The sequence below is a fragment of the Podarcis vaucheri genome (genome assembly GCF_965113315.1).
Source record: "Podarcis vaucheri genome assembly, chromosome: 7".
NCBI lineage: Eukaryota > Metazoa > Chordata > Lepidosauria > Squamata > Lacertidae > Podarcis > Podarcis vaucheri.
The window spans coordinates 52,738,845-52,760,730 of record NC_138765.1 but is presented as its reverse complement, the minus strand read 5'-3'; the positions used below and the strand labels follow the sequence as shown (position 1 = coordinate 52,760,730).

At 46.3% G+C, this 21,886-nt stretch overlaps 1 protein-coding gene across 5 annotated transcripts in view; it reads right to left on the bottom strand.

The window, feature by feature from the left end:
- Positions 1–21,886, bottom strand: part of ZNF469 (zinc finger protein 469) — a 290,027-nt gene that overhangs the window by 230,957 nt on the left and 37,184 nt on the right. For all 5 annotated transcript variants that reach the window (XM_082229176.1, XM_082229174.1, XM_082229178.1 and 2 more), the window contains exon 2: positions 21,099–21,189. The gene's annotated coding sequence lies outside the window, so the exon portion shown is untranslated. The remainder of the gene's footprint in view (positions 1–21,098; positions 21,190–21,886) is intronic.

Here is a 21,886-nt window from a genome sequence, read left to right as displayed (position 1 = left end):
CCTAGGCCTCCTGCTGAGCCTTCACACAGACGTTTCAGCACACTCCAGGCCTCACACGCAGATTCAACGCCATCCAGGTGATGTTGCAAATTTGCATGAACACCTGCTCTCAACATGCAGACCTCAGCTCTCATAGCTTTCTCCCTCTGCATCTTCTCCTCCAGAGAAACAGACTTCAGCTTTCCTGCATCTCTGTCCACCAGTTGCACTGGTTCCCTCTGGGAAATGTCCCAAACCTCCGTGGCTATGAACCACGCTCTCACCCATCTTGCCCAGGTATTCCACGCTTGGGCGGTGAGTTCCTCAAGCTGTTCAAACGGAGCTTGAATCACCTCCTGGCCATCTGCCATGTTCTCCCGTTCTCCCAAGTTGGCCCCAAGCTGTACTTACGAAAGCACCAGCTCCTCTGGCGTGGAGAAACGATTCCTTGCTGCTCTCAGCTCACAGCTCCACAGCATTCAGCAACAGCGTCTTTCAGCTTGTTTGCTTGCTTGCTTGCCTCCGCCTCCTTCCGTGCTCCTCTGCTAGACACCGCAGATTTCACAGCTCCCGGCAGCTCTTCCGTGACAGTTTTACGATAGGTTATTTAGGTTATTTAGGTTACCCATAACCTGTGGAATTTGTTTGATCTGGCGCGACCCCCGCTAATTGATTTACGATCCTCAATTAGCTCTTTACTGCCCGGCACACTTCTCCTGCCGCACGCTCTGCTCCGATCTCTCAGTCACGCCGTAGCAGAGATATCACAGCGGTGTAGAACTGTCACGTAGCTTGGCTTCCAGACAAACACACACAGTCCAGGTTTGTCTATTTACAGCTTTTATTCCAACATTTCTCAGGAATTTCCAGGACTATTTGCAGCCATGACAAAACTGCATCCTTTCCCCACAAAGTACAGAGTGGGACTGGCATACTCTTCCCAAGCTCCTCCCAAGCTTCCAAAATTGACGTCAGAATGGTGTGGCATCATGGGAAGAACTTAACCCGTTAAGTTCCAACCTCAACAGAAGCAGACGCCACCTATGGTGCTGCGGCTTGGAAATCACAGGGAAATCATCAGCTTCAACGTCACTCAACTGTCGGACACGCCTATTGTATTGGGCATGAGTTGGCTGGACAAGCACAGCCCGACGCTGGCTTGGTACCAGAGGCAGCTGACCTTCGGCTCTTCCTTTTGTGCTGAACACTGCATCATGCCCCAGCAGGAAGGGGAGCAAGAGGAGTCACAGCTGCTGCTAGGCACGCTGCAAGCGATTCCCCACAAGTACGCAGAATTTTTGGAGGTTTTCTGCGAGAAGGAGGCAGACAAGCTACCCCCCCACAGACCATATGACTGCAAAATTGACCTGCTGCCGGGGGCGGCGCTGCCCAAAGGGAAGCTGTATTCCATGTCTGAAGACGAACTGCAGGAACTCAAAGAGTTCATAGATCATAATTTGAAGCGCGGTTTCATCCGAGAGTCCCAGGCAGCGGGGGGCAGTCCTGTATTCTTTGTGAAGAAGCGAGACACGCCCCAAAAAAGACTCGTAGTGGACTACCGCATTTTGAACAGTGTCACCAAGCCATCGGACTTCCCCATGCCCCGAATCGACGACCTCCTCGCAAAAGTACGCAAGGGCAGCGTGTTCACCAAGTTGGACCTGCGAGGGGCGTACAACCTCATTCGCATGCGGGAAGGAGATGAGTGGAAGACAGCCATGTTCACGCCCCTGGGCACCTACGAATATAGAGTTATGCCTTTTGGATTGCAAAATGGCTCCCACGTTTTTCAAGCTTTCATGCTTCACGTGTTGGCGGGGCTCCTCTACAAGACGTGCGTCTGTTTCTTGGATGACATCCTGATCTTTTCGGAATCGCAGCAGGAGCATGACAGACACGTCAGGGAAGTGCTGAGCAGGCTCCAGCAACATAGGCTTTATGCCAAGCTGGAGAAGTGCCAATTCGACGTGACGGAGGTGGATTTCCTGGGCTACAAGTTGTCTGACAAGGGGCTCGCCATGGACAGCGCCAAGGTTCGAGCGGTGTTGGATTGGAAAAGCCCACGCAACCGGAAGGAGGTCCAACGGTTTGTCGGCTTCGCGAACTTCTATCGCAAGTTCATCAAAGGCTTCGCTATGCAGACAGCGGCCATCACGGACACGCTCAGTTCCAAGAAAAAGAAGTTCATCTGGACAGCGCAGGCGGAGCAATCCTTTCAGGCACTCAAGCGTCTTTTCGCGTCGGAGGAACAGCTGCTTCATGTCGACCCCAGCAGGCCGATGAGAGTTGAAACAGACGCCTCGGACAGGGCCGTCGGAGCAGTCCTGCTGCAGAAGGACCCGCAGGGGGTTTGGAGGCCCGGAGCGTTTTACTCCAGGAAGCTCAGCAAGTCCGAACAGAACTACACCATCTGGGACAGGGAGTTGCTGGCTATTCATGCAGCGTTCAAAGCATGGAGGCACTTCCTGATTGGAGCCAAGCACACGGTGCAGGTCTGCACGGACCACAAGAATCTGGAGCACTGGCGCACGGCACAGTTCCTGAACCAGAGGCAGATACGTTGGGCTGAGTTCTTTGCGAACTTCGACTTCCGAATAGAGTATGTCCCGGGGGACACCAACATCATGGCGGACGCGCTCTCCCGTAAGCCACAGTATCTGGAGGACGCCACGCCAGCGGCCGCCATGCACATCTTCGCACCAACAGTGTGGGCGTGCGCTGCGGCGACAGTGGACCTGGAGGCGGTGCGACGAGCGTTGCAGAATGACTCCTTCGTGCAAGCAAAGATGGCAGAGATGCAAAGGGGCACGGCAGCGACCGACGGGTTCCAGCTGAGAGATGGATTGCTCATCCGCAAAGGGGCCATCTACGTGCCGGGAGACGAACTTCGCGCCAAGGTACTGCATCAGCTGCACGATGCGCCCACTGCCGGGCACTTTGGCAAGGAGAAGACGGTGGAATTAGTCGCCAGGGATTTCTGGTGGCCCGGAATGAGAGGGGAGGTCGCGGACTACGTGGCGAGGTGCGACACCTGCCAGAGGGCCAAACCAGTGCACAGACCGCCGGCCGGACTGTTGGAACCGCTGCAAACTCCGGTCGAGCCATGGGAGAGAGTCGCCCTGGACTTCGTCACGGATCTGCCCAGCTCGAGGGGCAAGACGGCCGTGCTGGTGGTGGTGGACTTGTTCTCCAAGATGGCACATTTCATCCCGTGTGCGAAGGTGGCCACGGCGGAACAAACCGCCAAACTGTTCATAGACCACGTGTTCAAGGTTCACGGTCTGCCACGGTCTATTTTGTCCGACCGCGGGCGGCAGTTCATCTCGAATTTCTGGCAGAAGCTGATGGGCTTCCTAAACGTCAAGATCAACCTGGCGTCGGCGAGACACCCGCAGACCAACGGGCAAGCGGAGCGGGTCAATGCCATCATGCAGCAGTACCTGAGATGCTATGCGAATCAACAGCCTGCGACGTGGGTGGATTACCTGCCGCTCGCCGAGTTCGCCTACAACAACACGAAGCACGTGTCCACGGGGGTCACGCCGTTCTTCGCCAACAACGGGAGGCACCCCAGAACCTTCCCAGGACTGGAAAGACTGGTGGAGGGGGAGCCGCAGACAGCAGATGCGTTCGCGTCGGAGTTGCAGGAGGTCCACGATCAGCTGCGGCGGCACCTGGAGCTGGCCAAACACGCATACAAGGTGCAGGCAGACAAACACAGAAGGGTTGGCGAAGAGATCCATGTGGGAGACTGGGTCTGGTTAGCAGCCCACGCAGTGCCGGCCAGGTCGTTGGCCAAGAAGAAACTAGGGCATAAGCAACTGGGGCCCTACCAAGTCGAAGAGCAGGTCAACCCGGTGGCCTTCAGGCTGGCGCTTCCGGAGGGTTCCAGAATGCATCCGGTGTTCCACAGATCGGTGCTCACTCCCTACAAGGCGCCGCACAGGTTTCAGGAACCCGGAACGGCGCCGAGTCCGCTCCGAGAGGGAACCAGGCAACGGGGAGTGGCACAGGAGGTGCGCCTCAACGAAGTCACTGAGATTTTGGACTCCAGATGGGGGGAAGAGGGGGTAGAATACCTTCTCGCTAAGGAGGGCACCCCGGCCAGTGCCAACAGCTGGGTGCTGGGCTACGCTTTAGATGAACCTCTGCTCAAGGAAGAGTTTCATGCCCTCTTCCCCCATAGGCCAATGCCAGCGGACTTTTTCGACGACTGGCTTTTCACGCCCACGCTTTCAGCCAGCACGTTCCGGGGGTTCGACTCGGATGAGGAACCGACACGAGACGCCCGTTCCCCGGAGGGGTCGCCCTCGGGATCTGCTTCAGAACCCTCGTATTGGTGGAATGATCGACCAGAGGAGCAGTGGCGCAGGAAGTGGCTGGAGGGTCCAGGACGAGCAACACCTCCAGAAGGAAGCGAGGGAGAGACGGACATGGACGTTTTCGGGGACGACCAGGGTCTCGAGCACGGCGGCACAGAGATGGAAGCAGAGGTGACCGTCGTCGACGAGAGCAGGGAGGAAGAACCGGAAGACTTCGGATGGAGGCCCGCCACGGGAAGCGAACTGTACCCGACATTCGTCCCCTTGACACTGCAGCACCCAGTTCCCGCACCGGAAGGAGGGGAGGGGGGAAGAGGGGGCTTCGAGGGGGGGATGGATGTCAGGGGTTCAGGAGCAGAGGCGAGGGCAAGGGAGGAAACAGAGAGCGAGGGGGAGGAGGCAGAAGAAAGGATGAGTGATGACGACGACCCGAGATCTCCGAGTCTTTCCAGTGAATCAGAAGATTCACAAAAAGGAGCACCAGTGGCCAGGGCAAGGGGGGAGACTAGGGGGACACCCCAGGAAGAAAGAGCCAGAGGGGACTCAGAGGGGAGCAGTTGGAGATCGGGACCAACGTCACCGCCAGAGAGGAGGAAAGAGGAAGAGCGCCAGGGATCAAGCGCTGGCAGCTCGCAACAGGAGGGAGGGCACGAGTCAGGAGTGGCCACACCTTCATCGGGGAGCGAAGTGACGGTTAGACGGAAAGTGGAAGGTTGGGCGCGCGCGCCAAGTTCAAATGCACAGGAAGGTGGCGCAGTAGGCAGCCCGGAAAGGGAGCCAGGTCCTAAAGCCCGGCGCAAGGAGACAGGAGAGTCAGGGGGGTCAGCGTCAGAAGAATCCCGGAAGGAAGAGACCCAGGGGGGCAGAGGGACCCAGAGGAGAACTGTCAGGCGGAAAAGGTGGAGCAGGGCTAGGATATTAAGTTGGTGCGCAAGGGGCGGAGACTCAGACGGAGCTTCGCCGATCTAAGCATAAGACGTAGGGTTGCACGCAGCAGCTCGAGAATGGAGACTGTAACTCAATAAAGACTTTTATTTAACGATCGCTGGCTAGCGTGATCCTCTGTGAGCTAGGATCTGGAAGTAACCCTGACAAGCACTTTCACATCTTATACCGGGAACCACCCATTCTTGGAACATGTACCATTCATGCCAGCAGCTTGAGGACCTCCAGTACTCCAGAGCACATATATGAGTTCATAGATGTTCCTGTGACTCAGACCCCTTAAATTACGACCTCACAATCCTCTGAGGCTTGGTTCTGTATTTAATTGGGTTCTGGTAGAAGTTTATAAAAATTATGCATGGCATGCAGAAAGTGGATAGAGAACAGTTTTTCTCCCTCTTTCCTCACACTAGAGTTCATGGACATGGCCTGATCCAACATGTTCATATGTTCTTAGGTGAGGGAGGGAGCATTGGCTGGGCCAGTCCCTATTGTGCCTCCTGAGAACAGAGGTCCCAAAGAAGCCAAGGAGGCAAGTGGCCAATCAGAGGAGCTGGCTGAGATGGAAGCAGTGGGAGAGGTGAAGGGTTGAACTCACATCCCATCACCAAGGATGTGCCATAGTCTGTGATGGCATGAACAGACCCAGCAGCACCCCCTGTAGGAGGACTCACCTTGCTCTTTCAAAGCAGTGGAAATAATTAGTCAGATGTTGGGACAATATATTTGCTTATGCCAGAACTCTGCTTGTGAACCCTGTATCCTGCACTTGGAGCTAATGTGAGACCATGTGCCAATTTTATCAATAAGGCTTTTGGGGTTTCCCAGGCCAAGAGTCTGAGATTTTTGACCAAAGGTAGTAGTCAGGATGCTTTCCAAGCTTCACCTCTTGTTTCCAGCCACCAGGAAAAGCCAAACAACATCCCCTTCTTACTGGCTGCAGAGGGATGGCAAATCACACACACATAGATACTATCTCCCCAAATCTGTATTCAAAAAACAAAGAAACCCAACTCCTGGCTGGCTGTCCACTCACATGTCTTGTGGTTCTAAGTTTCAAGCCCTGGTGGTGGAAAGCATGTGATTTGCTCACTGCTGCTTCCAGATGTTTTCTTGGTGGGCTGTTCTCAGACAGCTTTTGTGTGCGCTGCGATTGTGGCTGTTGGTGGTTACTCAAACCATGAGGCGGTCTGGGGATAAACAGCAGAAGGCAGAGGCCAAAGCAGCTGACTACATTTCTGTATGGCTTAATTCCCGACCCCTGCCCCCTTTGCAAAACACGTACACCAAACCACCTTCGCCTACAGGGCTAAACCTCGCAGCATCCACTAACACTGTTCGTTCCAGAGGATAATGGAGACAGCCTGGTGCATTGTGGGGGGGGGGGGAGGACTTCCTGGAAATGGATCTAACAACAGGATTCCAATGAACTCATGGATTCCGTAAGCACACTTGTTAACTGTGGGAGAAGAGGAATGGAAAACCAACTTAGAGAAAGGAGGCGCTTCAGAACGGGAGCACAGGGAGAGAACGCCTGCATGGAGATCTTCCACTGTGTTGGATGTGTCACTAGGACAGTGGTGCCAATGTGCAAAGAGAGACCATGCAAGGACTAGAAGATCACAGAGTTTGTGTTCTTTGTCAGCATGACAAAGTTGCTGCTGTTCTGTGCCTGTGTCCTGGGATTACACAGTGTTTTGGGGAACAGAAATACCTTGTTTCACAAACAATTGCTTCTGAGTATTTATTTCCCCTGAGCTTCTCATAGTGGTTTACAAAAGATTACAAAATCCCATTCAAGTGTGGTAAGACGAATAGAAATATAATGGTGCCCATATGGTGCCAGGATTGTTCAGGTGGCATTTCCTGCCCTCTTTCTTGGTGTTGCCCTTTGCCTTCCACCTACCAGGCAGAAGCCCAGTGAGGTCCTCAGAGCAAGTGGGGCCAAGCAGTTATATCTCACACACAGCCTGTGATGGGGGGCAGACTTCCCTTGCTAGCAGGATCTTTTCCCAAAGACTTGACCACAACAACTGTGGTTTATCAAGAATGAAAATCAATCCCCAAAACTGGCAATAGGCTCATAGAACCCAAATATCACTTTCAAAATCCAGGTGTTTGAGATCTTCAGACTTTCAAAAGCTCCATGCAAGCTCAGAGCCCGGGGACCTGAGTGAGGGTTTTGAAATACAGAATCTGAGAATGCTAAAACAGAGAAGAAGACATTAACAGGCTTTTAATGAATATGACAAATACTGGTCACTAGTCACACCTTGTTATTTACTCTGGGAGTCTAAGGAGCAGCTTTAAGTTGTTCTTGTATGCCAGCATTGTCTATTCTGACTGGCAGCCTCTTCCCAGGGTCACAGGAATAAAGAGGCCTTTCCCCCACCACCTGCTCCCTGGTCCTTTTTAAAAAAATGTAGAGATGTCAGGTATCAAACCAGGGACAGTCTGTCACTGATCTACATTCCTTCTCCTCAGACCACAGAATCTTCTAAGTCGTGAGATGCTGCCCACAATCGGAGGCATGATGCTAAGTAAGAGACCTCTAAATTGAAGATGGCTAGTCTCGTGCCCTGAATTTGGATATCACCAGCCCCTGCTCTTTTGGAGCTTGATAACAGAACTGAAAGAGACTCACATTTCCAAAGCATTGTTTAGTCCAAGCAAGCTGAAACCAGAAACAACACTGGTTTGATGATGCTGAAAGGAACAATCCTCTCATTTAACACCCAGTCACATAAATCGTAATCGCTAGTTACTGGTTCAGAGGATTTCATTTCACACTCCGCATATGGCTTCCCTTTGCATATAATAAAGTTTCAATATGCCCAGTTTTCCAACACGCTCCTCTCTGCCAACACTGTCCCTGCGTTAGATGCATTTAAAACCAATTTTCATACTGACAAATGGCTGGATTCTACACTGGGGCTGGAGAAAAGGCAAAGGGGACCATGCATAGTGAGCAGGAAACATGCACGGTTGAGTGCTGTGCCCAATGCTGTATCTATTACATTCACACTTTCCAAAACAATACGAAAACTGAAACACAGCCCTCCTCTGAAATTCACACTTATCCAAAATTTTGCAATGCAGTTCTCCAAACAATGAAAATATACATATTAGAGAAATGTGTGCCTAAAAAGGAATATATCCACAAAAATATCAGGGGAAATGGCTTACAAAAACAGTACCTTAGTCAAAACTGCAGATTTGCAGTGCGGCAACTGCTTCAAGCAGCAAGAACTGTTGGGGCAGCAGTGGCAGACACACACCCCCCCGCCACACACACCATCCCTCAGGGGTCCCCCCATCCGTTCCCCTCTTTTGGAAGGCAGCTAGCTGTGAATCCCACTGGGGCTGCCATACACTCCTGACACTTCCTGTCCTCAGGTGCCATCTTATCCCATCGCCAGTGCTGAAGTGAGATTCAACAGCCCAGAAAGCTTCAGAGGAGCTTGCCTAGCTAGCTTTGGGGTCTTTCCATAATCTTATATTGAATTCAATGGCTTGCTGCCCTGAGATGTTCTATTTTCAAGATCAGTTCTTCCCTTGCATTATTAAAGAGAAATTTTGGAGCCCAATGAGGAAATTTATTCCAAAACAAAAAGAGGCCCCAAACCCACATTTGAAAACAAGCAAATTAGCTATGGATTTTTTTTTTCTTTTACAAAACTCTCCCTATAGATCTCTATTAATAAAGCACCCATGTCTGGTTCCAATTGCACAGATGTTAGAAATGTATACAGTCTGGAATTAAACTCTTGTTAAACTCTAAACTGTGTTTACAAACCACCGTTTGGATGCGTTCAGCTTGCCGTCTCGAACCCCCAACCCCTGAGCTTACGTAATTTGCAGCTCATTTTCCAAGCTGAAATCCAACAGGCCTCAAATAAGCCTTTGAGCAAGAGAAAGGGAGGTTGTGAGCGTCTAATGCAATTTACTAGTAAGTAAGCCCTCACATGAATGGAAATAAAATTCAATTTACTCTAATTTGCAAAAAGACAGGAGTGGTTTTTTCCAGCAGTTAAAAAGTTTTGGTAACCAGCAACACCCTCTAAATATCCAGCATGTGCTCATTTGTTAAAAAGATTTTTATCTGAGTTGAAGGATCCTGTCTTGATGATTACATTTATCTAAATAACTGCAAATCTGGTGTTACTCAATGTTGCCCAAAAAGAGGTAGAAAATACACAATATCAGCCTAATGTCTAAACTGTGTTTTAATTGTCTTTTTAAAAGTGTTTTAGATTTTTAAAATATATTCACATTATTCATTTGAAGGAATATTTTAATAAAATAATGTAGCCATTGTACAAACAGAAAAGAAGACAAACCTAACAAGGAAACTCAAGACTGATGAGGGGGATTCCACTCATTTCACTATTTTCTAGCTACATATTAAGTATTTGACTTTTTAAACAAATGGCTCCCACCTAACGATGGGGGAGAATGTGAACTGACCCACACTTGAAATGAACTGGCCTAATTCACATCTTTTGGACTAATACTATGTATTTTGTTTGGTTGGTTAAAATGTTAATGCTGTTTAACTGTCAATAAAACCTCTAAGCAATTTACAAATAATATTAAATTGTCGATTTAAAAAATCAACATTGAAAATAAGTTTATAAAAAAGAAAAAACCTGCAAGTATATTCAATATAAGTTAATATATGTCTGCGTTATATGGCTGGATAGGCTTGCCTAAATACATACATTTTTTAGTATGCGTTGGAAAGACAACACCGAAGGTACTTGTCTAATGTCAGTAGGCAGGGAGTTCCGAAGTGTAGGAGCTGCCACACTAAGAGATCCTTATAAGTGTGAAATGAACAAGATGGGTCAGTTGTAATACTGCCACAGATCAAAGCAGTCAAGTGGGCATATATGGGATAAATGCAATCCTTCAAGAAAACTGATTCCAAGCTGTTAAGGGGTTTATTTACTAACACATTGAACTTGGCCCGGTAGCAAATCAGCAGCTGATGCAGATCTCTGAAAAGGGGTAATATATGCTGACAGAATCTCACACCTGCCAGCAACTATTCTGCAGCATTCTGTGCTAACTGCAGCTTCTGGATCAGAATGTAATTACCCCATAGATTTTGCACTTCTCGGAATTTTGCAATACAGTTCTTGGCTCAGGAAACGTACTCAGAATGTGCTATTTTAGAAATGTATACACTGAGATAAAATGCATATGCATGTTTAAATAAGGATGGGGGGGTTAAAACATGCAAATTAATGCAAAAATGGAGTGGAATTGACATAAGCATCCAGGAAAGTGGCACACAGTGCAGAAATACCCCACTGTGAAATGCTGATGCCAAGTCTACCCATACAAAAGAAACCTCAACACCAAGAACCATCAGGATCAATTTCAGCTTGAGCAACAGTCAGCTCAAATTGTATTGCACTGATTAATAATAATCATTTTTCTCTTTTATCTTCTTTCTGTTCAGGGAAATAATGCCTGAACACTTTATTGGCTGCATGTTTACTTGAGCTTGGTTTTTTAAGCATCCCTGAAACACAATGGCCAATCTACTAAAGCCTCTGAAAACCCCATTCCAAAAACTAAAGGGCTTGTTCATCTCCCCTTCCGGAACAGCCAAAGTTGGCCCTCCTTCTCCCCAAACAAGGATATTCTCACCAACCCTTTCCAATTCTCCATCCTTGAATTATTCTTCTCAATTCTGATTGCAAAGGAGGGAGCCCACCCAGCTCACAAGTGAGTCATCTGTACATTGCACCGAGGTGTAACCAAGAGCATAGCTGAGACCCGGTGGTCTCAGAGTTCTTCTGGCCCAAAACACATAGAACTAGGAGGACGTTCATATCAAGACCAGCCAAAGTCCACTATGATATTACCAATTCATGCGCACATCAGCATTCCTTAAAGAATAAAAAAAGCACACCAAGTCTGCATTTCTGAGGGTCCTGAAAAGTTCAGCAGTTCTGTACGTTTGTGTGTCACTAGTCATAAATCAGAATGGTATAGCATGCCTCTGCAGGGCTTTGGGGAAGAGTGGGTGGCCTTGGGGAGCAGTCTCTCGAAAAGGCACTTTGCTTCTGGTTTGCTAACCAGCGGCCAATACGATAACATCTCAAAAGTTGTCCTCGCCGCAGTAGGCATTGTTGGAGCCTCTTGAACAAAGCCATATTTTCAAAACATAAGAACAATTTTGACATTGGACTTTGTCCCTCCATCACTGCTTTCCTTTGCCTAAACCCTGGCACTGCAAATTTCCGAAAAATAATTATTTGTTGTCATTTGTGATGCCTTCCATTAGATCTTTCCAAAATGTACTAGTAGCATCTCTCTCTCTCTCAAATAGTTTTTATACTGTTTTCACTGGAAAACCTCCAGGTTAGCTTTTCTGATTGATTTAAAAGGAAAGGAAAGAAAGACCAAAGAAACGGTTGGGACAGCGGTTGCATTGCAGAGGGTTGGACAATATGACTCTTTGGGTCCCTTCTGACTCTATGGTTCTGCTGATTCCAACTGTATTCCTGCTGAGTGGGTTCCAAACTTTTCACTTTGCAATATACCCTGCAAAGTGCAGCGCTGGTGAGACTCCTCTCACAGCCACTCACAGTCTTAATTTGTTATACATATATGGTGTTATGGGCCTGTCACCCCGCCCATTGCGTGCTTTGAGTACCTAGCAAAACCCCTGGGGAGATGTGCACCAGGAAGTCCCAAGAAAAAATCTGTACTCACTGCCTTGAGGCACATATTTGAGAGAAGAGGCAGCTAAGGAGTAAACCCTAGAATCATAGAATTGTACAGTTGGAAGGGAACCCAAGGGTCAACTAGTCCAGCCCCCAGCAATGTAGGAATCCTGCCCACAGCAGTCCCTGGGTGGGCTTGAACAACCAACCTTCTGTTTAACAGCCAGATGTATTGTGCCACTGGAGAGTACCTAAGATGGTTGGATGGTGCATTGCACGCCTCCTTCCTTCAACTCCTGGAGCCAAGCAGGTGCCAAATGTATTGCTCTGCTTTCCTTTGGACCATGTCAGTGTAAAGTGTGCATTAAAATGGATTACATTAGGGGAAATAACACACAAAATTACATTGTATTTGGGATTGTACTGCTTTGCAAAAATGTGAGTATTAGGAGAAATTTGTACTAAAATGTTGACGGTTTTTCAAGAGGTTTTTTTTAAAAAAATGAATCACAAATTCCTGCTGAAATGTAGAGAACTGAATTTAAGATTGTACAAATGAGAAGCAAAGAAACCGAAATGGACTGATTCACCCATCCCTACTGCCACAAAGTAAGTTAGGTTTGCTGGTCAAGGAGACCCAAGTCCCATCTTTGAAGTTCCGCTGGCAGACCCAGACTACTCCCAGGAGTGTCCACTTGCTTGGAACAAGAACCAAATGTGCAAATGACTGTGCCCACTCTGCTCTTCACAAAGAGAACAAAAGGGGCATGTCAGGGGTTGAGGTGTCTAAGCTTGCACCTTGCTGTGCATCTTAGAGGTCTGCATCTGATGTAATGACTTCATCTACACCTTAACTGTGTGCTGACTTTGAAGTAAAGCCTCCAGGAATCTCAGGCTGAAAACTGTGTCTGAGAGTGAGAGCCAGGACACTTTTTAATGCACCCACCCACCAAGATCTGGGTCTGAGAGGACAAGGCTGTGGTGCCTTTGACAAGTCGCTATTTTTTTATTATTATTATTATTATTATTATTATTATTATTATTATTATTATTATTAGCATTATTAGCATTAGCATTTATTCATATGGTGTCTCTGATGTACATAGAATTAAAGTGAGGAATTCAACCCAAAGGATGGGCAATCTAAAACTACAAATATAAGCAATACAATAAAAAATACTAGCTCTATAGCAGGACCCCTAAGACCGAGAGATAGGAAGGAGACTGACTGTGTAGAGCTCGCCAGGTGGGCAGAAGGTGGGATTTTGGCAGGTGAGACTGGGCTTGTGAGTAGAAAAAAAACAAAACCCAATTTTCTATGCAACAATTAAATGAAGAGGAGCCCCATTTTCCTCCAAAGTGATTATCTTAATCAGCAGAGTAGAAGAAAAATACTAGATTGCACAAAACATCACCATTCATACTTACACCAGAGGGCAGTGTACTTTAGCTCAGTAGGAGAGAGTTAGAGAGAGAAAGTGCTTCAGTTACCCATAATCCAAATAGCCCACTCCTCTCCTGTGCTTGGCTAGCCCCAAGTCATTAGACGTGATCCAGAGCAAAACAGCCAACAGCTCCCACAGTCTCGTGTCTTAGATGATTATCCTCCACTTCAAACAGCCAGCCTCCCCAAAGGCATTTCCATCTGAAAAGCCAAATCGCCCTTATCTCACCACTTTTATCAGTTTTTCTCAGTGTTTAATCATTAGTCTCTGTGTAACAAACTTGACACTCAGCAATTACAGGCATTGCAGGTTCTTTGCTAGTGAATGCTGAAAATCCAGAATTCAGAGGCAAAAGGATGCATCCAGGACACTGAAAATGTTGCTTTGGGATGGGTGTCTTTTTTATTATTATTAAAGAAAAGTTCCAAGATTTGACTATACTTTGGAAAAGGAGCCAAATGCTTCAGGGATTATTTGAACCTTAACCAAAGTGCCTTGGGTCAGATTCAAGGCTGACGCAGAAGTGCTACATGAATGGCAATAGAAAGGGAAAGACTGAGAAAAACAGGTGTCTCCCCCGAGCAGTGTCAGATTTGTCCTCAGCTGACATTTTGCGGCTGTGCAAAAATTAAGAGCATATAACATATAAAAATATTTTAATGGATGTGTAACTTTCCCCTCTCTCCCTCCCAAGGAACCCCATATCTTGTACTGACATCCAGCCCTCCAAATAAATTATGTGAATATCCGCCTGGTATATAAAATCAGATTAAATCTGCTCAATTTACATGCTTACATTATGTGATATTTTGTGGGTTTGGAATAGTTTGTTTTGTTTTATTACAAAAGCAACATGACGCAGGAGGCCAAGGAAAGGGAAAGGACGGCCAGTGAGGATATGATCTTCTCCAATAGATAAAAATAAGGACAGCCTTGTCACATCCCAGCTCCTGAACCACACACACACACACACACACCCTAATTGCACATTGCTGAAGATTAGGAACAGGAAGCTTGACAGAATGTCATGGGTCCATCTAGCTCAGCACTGTCTACGCTGACTGGCAGTAGCTCTCCAGGGTTTCAGACAGGGTTGATCTGCAACCCTAGCTGAAGATAACCTGGGACTTTGCATGCAGAGCTGACACTCTTCCACTGGGCTACAGCCCTTCCCCAGGATCTGCTCTGCTTTCTGTATAGAGCATTCATTTACTCTTCAGTTTCTTCTTTTAGACCCATTTTAAAAGGGGAGACTATCAAGCCCAGTGGTTGAGCATGTGTTTTTCATGCAGAAGGTTCAGGTCCTGGTGTCTCTAAGAGACATAGTATACATTTATATGATTTGCTAGTATCTAACCCCAGTTTGACTGCATAGATTTCAGAAGCAAAGAATTCCAAAATACATTGAAAACAGTGTAGAGAGTGTAGAAATGAAAAATCAGAGGAGACGAGAGGCAGGTGTAACATGAGGCGGCGTCTGTCTGGGCGGGCCTTGAGAGCCTCTTTTATTGAATATTACAAGCATTGCCACAGGTGGGCCTGTGGCTGATTGGTTGATACATACACACAGAAACTTGTGATTGGTTAACATAAGTACTAAGGCGGGAATTACATGTGAGAGGTGGGGATTACATGTGATCATTTATCACTGATACATTAAAGGCTGAGAATCGGAGCTAGAACTAGACGGGCATGAAGCCTCCTAATTGAATTATAACTAGAGATTAATATGGCACAAACAATATAACAATCAGCTAGGCATGGAGAACAGGTACAGTTTGTTTTCCATGAGCTTGGGATGTCTGTTACTAATGATTGATCATAGCATGAGACAATGAGACAATGTAATAATCAAGTTCTGTGGATGTGGTCAGCTAGGCGTGAAGAGCAGGTTCGTACAGTGTGTGCAAAGCAGGGAAAAACCTACGAGCAAGACTTCTCAGAAAGCAAGAGAAAAGAGGAGCAAGGCTTCCCCAAAATGGAGCAGTTTTGTGCAGAAAGAGACTAACAGTTATGTGCAGAAAGAAGACTTTCCTTTTATCTCCCCCTTTCTTTTCTTGTTTGCGAGGCATTCTGGGTAAATAAGGCAAAAATATTTCAGGATTAGTGGTGTGCCAACAAATGCCCAAAATAAGTTCGCCAGGGTCGATGGGACAAAAATATTTCGGGATACGTGGTTTGCCAACGCAAAAGAGGAGCAAGGCTTCCCCAAAATGGAGCAGTTTTGTGCAGAAAGAGACTAACAGTTATGTGCAGAAAGAAGACTTCCCTTTAAGAGAGAACATAGGATTTTTTGAGGCATGGTGAATTAACGGGGCCTTTTTCCATTTCCCCAGCTCAGGAAGGCAGAGCTCTAAATTAACTGCTGCTATAGCAGTGAAGGTAATCAGACTCAGTGATGATATATGGGCTGGAGACTTCGCCCTTTCCTGGATCCTGCCTATTTTGCCATCTCATCTATACCCTGTTAGGGTAGCACTGGGCAGCACACTTCAGGGGGCACCACAACAACGCTGCTGAATGGAGCACGAGAGGTGGGGGGGTGCCATATTTTAGCGTCACACAGGGTGCTGCTGAAATTTTAGAGCTGAAAGTCAGCCACTGCCTGTAGCCCTCCTGGGGATGATGGGGAGGAACAACCACCAGTCAGGAACTCATCCAGACAACTGGTGTGGAGATCTCTGATCCAGAGGCAGGAATGCCTGCATCTGCTGGCTTCTCAGGGTCACTGGAAGTGTGTAGATCACCTAGGGTCTTCTGCTGTTCCTTCTCCAAGGAGACCCCATGTCCCAAATCTGAGCCAGGCTGAATCCTGACAGTTGTTTTTCAGTGGCACAGGCCCATCCTTGTGGAATTGCTTCCCACTTGGATGCACATTTGGCTCTCTTATTATATGAGTTTCAAGGGGCCTTAAACATCTTTTTGTTCTGATCTGCTTTTAATTGATGATGCCGGGCTGGAGTTCCCAAAACTCTTGTTGGTTTTTTCCATTGTTATGCCGAGAGTCATTCTCTGGCCTAGACTGCAATATCTATGCTGCTGTTTGAATATATACATATATGTGGGTTTTATATATATATCACTGTATGATCCCATTCTGAGCTGCTGCTTTTTAGCCCTGAAAGCCAGCAGAAAACTTCAGACTAAATCCCTAAGAGCAGAGCTTCGTCTCATCTTAAATGCCCCCCACCCTGTGCCCCACTGCATCGTTGGCAGAGATCGATCCAGGATAATTAGCCTGAACCAATTTTCAGCTCCATAAAACTTTGCATGTCAATACCATGGACGTCCGCTGTCCTTAAGCGGCCTGTGAATGTCATGTTCCCTTCCAAGATTACAAATAAGAAGTTCAGCACTGCATTCCACATCCACCGGAAGATTCATATCTCCCTGGCCGCCGCTTTAAAGTGATTACCACAGAGTTGTTATTCCACCATGTGTATATATCATAAGGATGTCTCAAACATCTGTTTACATTTAATGGCTGGGGCCGGGCGGGGGGGGGGGAGAGGCCCACAGAATTATATATTTTATATTATTCTCTTTCTTCCAAGACCAAACGCAGGAACAGATGGATATAAATGATTTCCAACCAATGATGGAAGTACAGGGTGATATTAATTGGCGGCTGAGATGCCATTTCCACACCACACGTGGCTAAGCGCCCAGGACACTTTTACGTGGCCAAATCCAACCCCAGATTGGGCTATGTGGTTGGTACCCACAAACTGACACGCAATTTGCCGACAAACAAATTGTGCGACTTTATAAACTGGGTGCTCGAACAAGGGAGGATTGTGTCCCAAACTCCTTGCCTTTGCTGCAGGATCACTAGCCATGGTTCTGAAACCTAGCCACTGGTCTCTGGACTACCACCTTCGGTATTTTTGGGTGTCCTTTGGCTTCAGGTCAACTCCAACTCACAGCTTTGCCTTCCACCTGGGCTCTCACCTCATCAGAGCAACAGAATCTGATATGGATCAGATCCTTTGGCTGCTCAGTCTTCTCTCCCCCCCCCCTTACTGTGTGTGTGTGTGTTGTGTATGGCTCCTTGCTACTATATTTTCCTGCTGATGTTGCTTGGTGCATTTGTTGTTGTTTTTTCTTAATTATTACTTAAATGCTGGAAAAGTTTCAAGAGGTTTATTTTAAATAATAATAATAATAATAATCACGATTTTCCGTGGAAATGTGGAGAACTGAATTTAAGATTGGGACAATGAGAAACTGAGAGACACTCAAACGGACAGATTTTCCCTCCCACCCTTGGAACCCTTTCTAAAAGTCTTGTCTCTTGGGCATCTGTTGATCCAGTGCCAGGCAACTGTTCCACAGGTGCAGATCCTCCTCTAACTATTTATTAAATGTCTATCCTGTCTTCCCTTGAGTGCATGTGCAGGCAGGCAGCTACGGGTGTCTATGGACTGAGGCACTGATCCTACACTGGTATTATTGGAAGTGGAACTGAACATGGCACCTCTGGTTCATGTGCATGAGCGCGAACACACACACACACACCAAAAACCATGCAAAAAGAAGCATCCTCAGAAGAATGCAACAGTTCTGTCTTCCAAAGTCACACTGGGTTGCCAAGGAAAGGGCAAGTGCCACCATCCATTTCTTGCAAGTCCCAAAATAATTAAGTCAGATTTAGTGATTTGAGAGAAAGCAAACAAAGAAGGAAAATTGTTTTAAAAACAGCATTTTGCCCATCAACCTCACAAAGGACACTAATGAAACAGAAGATTGACAGATTCTAAAGATTTCAGCTAAGTCAACAAGATTTTCATTTTTAACCATCTAATCTCACTGATCCATGGATCAGTGCAGGCCTTTTTAATCTATATACTCTGAGTGGGGGTCAAATGCCAGTTGTCTCTCTGGCACCCTAACCTCGCCATGCACATTAATTCCACCTTTCACAATTATTTCTGCCACTGAAAGCTTCTGGAGCGAGCTGGATAATAAACACAAACAACGATGAAACAAACAGTGAGTACTATTTGGAAACAATTCAGCCACTGTCTTGGTGCCAATATGAGGCCTTTGTGTTGCTTTGGTTTCACCCAAGGATGGGAGACTGTGACAAACACGTCGTGTGCTGGCTCTCTCTCCCCCTCTCCAGGGAAGTGGCTTCACTCAAGACACTTTTAAAATGTTGGCTCCTTTCTCAAAGAATAATTTTGCCTCTCCAAGTTGTAAATAACATCCAGGGCCATAAACAGCCAGCCAGGGACATGGCGCATCTCACATAAGCAAGGGGAACACTTGAGCCTCCATCGGTGGCATAGCCAAAACCTCTCCCTTCTCCCAGGAGTGTTGCGGTCACTTGTGAATGTGATGCAGCTGTGGGCCATTAATGCAAGCAGGGATGGACCAGAGGCTGGGATTCCAAGGGCTGAGAAAGCATCGCAAGCATGTCAGAAATTCAGGATCTCTTAGAGGGGGAAGGGGAGGCTTTTTCTTCTTACACATGTTCAGTGTGTGAGGATAGAGAGCAGCTGGGAAATGAATGGGGCTCTGAGAAGTCACGAGTCCATCCTCAAGGGGGAAGCCATGAAACATTACAGGCTTGTAGTGAAAAATGATGGTATGCCTGCAACAGATGTTCCTCTCCCTCTCTCTCTCTCTCTCTCTCTCTCTCTCTCTCTCTCTCTCGGTAGGGCACATTGCAATGAATTTATAAGTTGCTGCCACACTGCTCTTCCTTCAAAACCGCATCCAGCAGCTTCCCATCCCATCAAGCCATAGATCAGATCCCAAGCCATTCAGAAAATGGTGCAGAATCAGAAGCTCGTGTGATCTGCTCCAGCTTGCATAACTTGTTGCACATGAACAATTTTTAATTGCATGTGTGGATCCAGCAAAAATCATTCAGGCTTATGGAAAATGCATCCCTCTCTCATGATATACTAGAAGTGGTGGACATGCAATGAAGCTGAATGATGGAAAGTTTGGGACAGATAAAAGGAAGTACTTCATGCGGAGCATCGTTAAACTATGAAACTGGATCCCTTAGGAGGCAGTGATGGCCACCAACTCTGATGGCTTTAAAAGAGGATTAGATAAATTCCTGGATGGCATTGCTTTCAATAGCTACTAGCTACCACAGCTATGTTCCCTGCCCTCTACTATTGGAAGCATCAATGCTTCTGAATATCAGTTGCTGAAAACCGCAGGAGAGGAGAGCACTCTTGTGTTCAGGTCCTGCTTGCAGGTTTCCTATAGGCACCTGGCTGGCCACTGTGAGAACAGGATGCTGGACTAGATGGGCCATTGGTTTTTATGCTTTTATAGGATGGTCCTGCTAAGGCTTCCTCTAGATGTCATCTTTGGGGTTCCCTCCAAACCTGAAACTGTATATCTGTAAGATGGGATTTCTGTAAAGTAATAGAAACTGCTAAAGTAGGTCAAAACAGACACTTTGTTATGTTAATGGACCTAGCCAAGTTTGCTAAATGTTGGCTTTGTTGTGCTAAGCTTGGGCAAAAGTGTTGTGTAGGAACTAAATAGCTGGAGAGATTTCTAGAAGGTAAGTTGTAGAGGAGAAGTCCTCTCCTCTGGCTGCAAAAGTCAGTGACTGTAAGAGAAAAGTGGAGCTGACCACACAGTTTTGTCAGTGGGGGCTAGAAAGCACAATGAGGGTTGGATTTTGTTCTCTGTGAGAACCCAAAGCTATGCCTAATTGACTGGGGGGAAGCCAAGATCTGCTGGGGAGTGTTAATACTATGAACCGTCTCTCTTATGTTCTGCCTGTATATAAGAGCAAATAAAACCACACATCACAAAGACAAGCTTCTAGCGACCTTCCTTCCAACAAAAGCAAAGCCAAGGGATGCACCAAGCCCCCTTTGTTTCCTAACTGCTGAGAGAATGAGGTGCATGTAACATTTGCGCGCAATCCTGTGGAAATAATGTTTTCCCTTCAGCTTAATAACAGCATCACTGAGAACTTTCCTTCCGCTTAGGTACAACGGCATTCAGGCACCAAGATTAGATCAACTGAGAAAAACTAAAATCCAGGTTGTTTTACACAATTCTTTTAAAACAAACAAGAGTCCTTGGTGTTAGGTACCACCTGTAGGTGAGTTTCAGTGTGAGTTCTTTTCTTTTTGTTGATATGGATTTAAAGGGGGGTTTAGACCACATTCTGCTCCATTGAGTGGGGTTAATCTCATAGCCTATGTCATCCTCCCATTGTTTTTTGATTGTGGACCACCTCACTCACACATAAAAACAAAGATCACCACAACCAATCACAAACAAACAATCACACCCTAGGCCAACCTCTCTCACCACCAAAGGAACACAAGTGAACAACACAAGCAACGCTGACACTAAACTCTACATACATTAAACATAATAGAAACACCGCCACCCGACCCCACCCCCATCCATCCTCCCTCCCTCCACCCCCTTCTTTTTTCTTCTTTTTTCTTCTCCCCCTAATGCCTCAACAAATGAAACGGATTTGTAAAAATGTTACATGGGAAAAAAATATATACAAGGCATTACACTTACTTCTGTAAAACAAGAAAATCCTTAATAAAATATTTAATAAAAATAAAATAAAACAAACAAGATTTTACTCATCCAAGGGCAAGAGGGAAAGCAGAAAACTGAAAGCTTTTAGAGGTTTCACCTCGGTATACATAATTATGTGAGAGTAAGGTAGAGTATATTCCCTTCCGTATAGCACAGGTAAGAGAGAGAAAAATGTGGCTTACTTTTCCTCATAATGAGGGCATGCCTAGTTCAGGATTATTGAAGAAGTGGTTTTGTTGAGAAGGAATCATCCCTGCTGCTTCCAGAACCAACCTTAAATAGAAAAAATAAAACAAAATACATGTATAGAGGGACTTCTGTATGAATACGATTTTTAAAAAGCATTAAACATGGGGGAGGGAATCTCTGAATAGCTACCAATATTTATCTTCAAAATGAATGTTACACCCCCCTCCAAAATCAGAAAATTATACCCACCACTGAGCTGTAAGATGGAATTTATTGCTGGAATTGGTTTTTGGAATCTATATTTTCAGAAAAATATAACTCATGTATTATATTTCTGAAAATTTTGAGTACGAAGAAGAATGCACTAGATGATTTTCTGAAATGCTTATTATTATGCTATGATTGTATTATTATCAAGTGATGATAAACCCACACACCAAAGCAAAGAAAGGAAAAAGAGGTTTCCCCATTATAAAGAAACCACCACAGTTCAAAATGTACTGGGACCAAACTGCACCTCTCAGTTGCAGAACTTCTCCCCTCATTTGCTGAAATCCCTTAGCTTTGTACTTGTAGTACAATCTGCTGCCCTACAAACAAAACCCAGAAGCAGTATCTAGTATCTATTCCAGTAATACAATAACAATACATACTAAGACATATAATATCACAGGAACATAATCCTGGGGGGAAACTAAAAATCAACAACGAACAGTTCATTTAACCCACATAAACGTTTAAGTAAGCATACAGCTTACCAACAGACCAAGTCAAAGTATCC